This window comes from Salvelinus sp. IW2-2015, linkage group LG5 (assembly GCF_002910315.2).
Source record: "Salvelinus sp. IW2-2015 linkage group LG5, ASM291031v2, whole genome shotgun sequence".
Classification (NCBI taxonomy): Eukaryota; Metazoa; Chordata; class Actinopteri; order Salmoniformes; family Salmonidae; genus Salvelinus; species Salvelinus sp. IW2-2015.
In genome coordinates, this window is record NC_036844.1 from 35442553 (window position 1) to 35447845 (window position 5293).

Genomic DNA, 5293 nt, shown 5'->3' on the forward strand with positions numbered 1-5293 from the left:
ATACACGGATAGCCAACGGCACAGTCCAACACCATTTATATAGCAGTATGTGTGAGTCTGCCAGGGAGTCTGCCAGAGCAGGAGCAGAAGGGATGACCGCTCGTTCTCTAGTTACTTTGTAACTGCAATTACAGTGTAGCAAGTATTATGTACTTAGAGCAGTAACTCTAACTCTAACAATAACTAACCCTAAGTACAGTTTAAGTACAGCTTAATGAGTAATGATGACAATACTTACACTGTAAATACATGAACAGTTACACTGTAATAAGGGCATATATAGAGGCTACGTCCTGAATGTCACACTATTCCTTATATAGTGCATTATATGGCCCTGGTCGAACTTTTAGCATCAAAGCGTCCTTTGATACTGAGCCTGCCCTATAAACGCTAGTCTCCTGCAGTAACCAATCCCATAAATCATGCCTATGTCGTTTTTTGTGTAGCCGTATAAAGGAGAACTGCAGGGACTGCCCCGGGCAGAGCTCCTGACAGACCTGTACAGACCTGTACTTTGTGGATTAAGTTTGTTGGAACCCCTCCAGCTTTCTGATAATAAAGAATGATTCATTTAAGTTTCACTGGTGGTAATTTCCACGACCCAGGTTAGGGCTATAAAATGGTCTGTCAAGCCTCAGTCTACATCCATCAATAAACCTTATGGCACAGACGCATCTTTTCATCTGAAGACCTTGACGTATGTTTTATACTTACTCTTTAATATGTATTTTGAAGTTTAAACTTAGTTATATTTTGTGATTTCCATCCATCTACAAGCTTCATATCCTTAAGGTACAGATGTAGGGTCTTAATTTGATCACTTTTGTTGCTGAGAATTTTCCTGCACGGCAGGAAATGCTAACTTGTAATGTATTTTAGTTTTAAAAAGGCTTCTAAAGATTTTAATTTGCACTTAGAAATTTCAGGCTTGATTTGCCCTAACGAAAAATGTGTCAACCCTACAAAAATGTCCATTAATTGTAATCCACATAATAATTCACATTTCCTGTTGCTGAAGGATTATTTTCCTGCTGTAGCAAACTGGCTCAAATTAAGAAACCATAATTATACCTGTCTAGGGAAATTATAATTGATTGTTAAAACTTTTGGATGACTTTTTATGTATACACAGATTGTTTTAAAACATATTGTACTATATTTGGTTAGATTCTATTGACATTTTATTGCACCCATGTATTTTTTTAAAGCAGTAAAAACCTACCTTGAATGCTGAGGAACGTGCAATGTCAGACAATTTCAGAATAGGTCTTAAAAAAAAATTGATGGAAATTCTGAAAACATTGGCAGTTAGATTCTTAAGTAAAGTGACTGAGATTTCTAGTCATAGTTCGGGGCTCTTGCATTTAATAATTTAGATAAGTGAACCTAACATTTCCCTGTTTTGTCCACTTGCCACTGATATTTTAAAATGAAAAGTGACAATTGACAATTGACCAGAATATCACTAAATTGAAAAGTAACAGTTTTGTCATTTTTGTCTTACTACCAACCTAAAGATAATGGGTATGCGTGGAGCCCACGGTCTTAAACCTCTGTATAAGTTACATGTAAAGCTCCCATAGCTCCCTTGTGTGTTTCTGACCACATATCCACAACACTAACACAATTAAAAATCTAACTATGCGAAAAAGCCAATTGATGCTCAGAAAAGTATTGAATAGAGTGTCAAATGCTCTCCTTTTTAAGTAAAACATTCCTTGTCTGCTTTTGTTTGCTTTGACATGTCTTCTCAAAGAATCAGTGCAGTTAAGTCTAACCTACAAAACCTGCAAGAAAAGACTTAGAAAATGGGTCAAAGTCATACAGTTGAAGTGGACCATGAATCGCGACAACGGGCAGACGTGGCAGAAGCAGAAAAGAGAAGATTTGAGCAGGAATGCCTTCGGCTCAAGGGGGAGAAAGCACGAATGGAAACCGAACAACGGATGGACAAAGAACAACGAGAGGYGCTGGAGAGGCAGAGAAAAATACAACTTCAATCCCAAAGAAAGCAAGAAGAAGATGAAAGGACCAGGATACATGCAGAACTGAAAGCATCAAAATAAAGAGATGAAACTGAGGGAGAAAAGTAGATGATTAAACTTTAGAAAATACATTGATGAGTAGACTACTAAAGAATATTGTTAATCGATGAAAACATTACTCTGAACATGGCAGCAGCTAAAAGTCACMTTAAATTACTGTAACTATAAGGAGTAGTCTTTCTATATTCTAACATATTTTAAAGTAAAAGCGATCAATTTTTTTGTTTGTTTTGTGATATCTCCCTTCAAAGTATACATGAAAGAAAAAAACGAGGAAATGTGACAACCGAATTACCACAGCCAGTGGATGAGGCGAAGGCTGAAAAAAGAAATTTTAATTGCATAGAACAATTCCCGGAGAACAAAGCAGAGTCAGAAAGAAACCTCATTCAGGACGAATTGGAATGAGTCCAGATGGAGAAAGTAAGATGGCAGAACAACWGAAGCAGGACCAAGGCAAGAGAAGAAGAAATCTATTGAATCCCAAAGAAAGCAGGATGAAATGCATGTGTGGCAAACAAAAGTCTATTAACCAAAAATTATTTGATATCTTGGGCAATAAAAGCAAGTTTCTGTGTGCCTTTGTATTGGCCTTACCTTTCATGTAATGTTATTCTCTTGTCTGGCAATAGCAGTAAGGCCTGTGGTATGATTATCCAAGCAAATGTGTAAATGTAGTCAGATGTAGCTTCATGTCATCTAATAAAGTATAGATCTTTTGGCATAATGACCTACATCTTGTGGGAATTAATGCAGACATAKTTTTTTACAGATACAATTTAAGACAAACTTTGGTAAGATTGGTCGTAACATTTTTTTACAAGCGTATAACTTACATTTGATTGACTTTGTTTTTTTCACCATTTGTTTCAAACTGTATTGTCCAATAAGAGGAGCCTGGTCTCACCATACACGGTCATATATTTTTGTTACATCTGAATAAACTATCGTTCATATTTCTGCATCTGTTATTATTTCTTGAATTCTTAATATTTGTTCATGTCATATCATCATGCTGTGAAATTTAGAAATTTAAATATTTTTGATTTATATAAAGTGCAAAAATGTTTAATTTCATTATATTTATACATTTAAAACATGTTTTTCCCCCCTCTGGCTTTGGCTACAGTATAGATTATGATTAAATGAATTATTCAGGTTTCTTTATGGGGTCTTATACAGATAATGTAGGTCTGATGGCCGTTCCAAAGATTCTGTTATCCATGTTTGACTATCTGTCACTCCTCTCTTACTCAATTATAATTACACCAGCAGAAAAACTGTGTTGTCACATATACTCCTCTCCGGCTTCTATGTCACCGGGCTGCTGATTATTACGCACACCTGTGACCATCGTCACACGCACCAGCGCTTCATGACACTCACCTGGACTCCATCACCTCCTTGATTACCTTCCCTATATCTGTCACTCCCCTTGGTTCTTCCTCAGGAGTTTTGACTCTGTCCCATGTCAGTGCATTAATTGTGTTCCGTTTATTTATTAAAGGCTCACTCCCTGTACTTGATTCCCGAACCAGTGTATTCCTTACAAGGTGTGCAGTTCTTGAAATGCACTTAGAACTATAGTGGACTCTGAGACCACATAGCTCAGTCACTTGGGTAATGTTTATGACAAAATAACAGAATTTTACTTCATTATCTTTATCCAAAATTAGATGGTATTAATTTTTAAGTGTTTTTCTGATGTTTCCCGTTACAGAGGCGCAACCTGGAAAATCGAACGCTGAGCATCAAGGCTCTAGGGCTCGCCTCCCATCCCAGGAGAACAACACGAGACTGCGGAAGAGACAGAAATGTGAGTGATTCAGATGTCTGCATCTTATGTCTGTCTTTTGTACCTTTGTTATTTCAACCTAAATATCGACTCTCCTATTTGTAAAGCCCTGCATTCTTCTAAATGTTTCTACTATACAATAGTTCTGAAGTATATATAGCTGTGGATAAACCCCTGCTCTGATGTGTTTTCAGAACACAGAGTCATGTCTGACTCTGAGACCATTGAGACAGCCGCTCTGGGCCGACCATTCCAGCTGGGGATGCTGTATGACTGTCGCAGGGATGTCCTCATTCCAGGTACAGTAAACTATTAAATTCATTGACTGTGTTTGCACCATAGAGTTGGATAGACTTGTCCCAAAGCCTGTTCTAGCATGGGCAGCATCATTTGAAGGCCTTCACCATTTTTTTAAGTAGTCAAGTTGGTGGGACTTGCATGGGTTACAGGAGCAAGTGAAACAATGTCCCCTTGTGGAAACTAGGTGAATTGCAACAACACAGCCTGAATTCAAACTCCCCGCCACTTCCTTAAGTTTTACTTTCGGTTTTATACACCAGCTTTAAACAGCTGAAAAAACAATATGTCCTTATTTAAAACATATTTCACAGCGATTTAGATGGTACAATGATTTTCTACACTAAAGATGGCTTGTTTTGTCAATCTGAAATGTAGAATTTTAGCAACCAGGTAAAGGCAGAGCGATTTCTATATGCTTGCCCCAGTTTGCCGTTGTTGGCTGTGCTTGTGAGATGACCACACCTCTAAAGATGCTAACGAAAGAGAGGTAGGGTGCAGCCTTCCTATTTGACAACAAAAGACGGACAGGCAGAAAATGCAATTTTGTGAGCCGAAACAATTCGTTAGAATTTTTTTTTGTGAAACACTAATTTCATGTTGTTATTCATGGTAACTTTTCTTAAATTAAAAATGTAAATTTTTTTCAAAGGAAGGATAACATATTTCCTTTCAGGTCAGCAGGAGGGGGCAGCCAATGAATTATACTTCTGACCAAACATTTCATAACTGCAAGTGGCAGTTAATCACCAACCTTTATACCTGTTCAGACTATACAAACTGTAACACAGTAGGTGGTGGTATGCACCTTTTTCGTTTTTTTACGAACTGCCAATACACTTACAAAGGTATACTAAGAAGTAATTGACAACTTTCAAATAGATAAGCCTCAATGGTGCTACAGAAACTGTCACAAAAGCATCCATTGCAAAGATGAGCTGTCTTGTACATCTCTATGGTCATCAGAGTTGGAAAAGCTAGAGGACCCACAACATTTTGAAGTAGTCATATATACACTGCTCAAAAAAATAAAGGGAACACTTAAACAACACAATGTAACTCCAAGTCAATCACACTTCTGTGAAATCAAACTGTCCACTTAGGAAGCAACACTGATTGACAATANTTTTTCTGATGTTTCCCGTTACAGAGGCGC

The 5293-nt window shown here is 37.4% G+C and overlaps 1 long non-coding RNA gene across 1 annotated transcript; it reads left to right on the top strand.

Moving 5' to 3' along the window:
• The first annotated feature begins 512 nt into the window (after positions 1-512).
• On the top strand, positions 513-3001 carry LOC111964444 (uncharacterized). The gene is made up of 2 exons (XR_002877390.3): positions 513-697; positions 1757-3001. It is a non-coding gene; the product is annotated as an uncharacterized lncRNA (long non-coding RNA).
• Positions 3002-5293: the final 2292 nt, after the last annotated feature.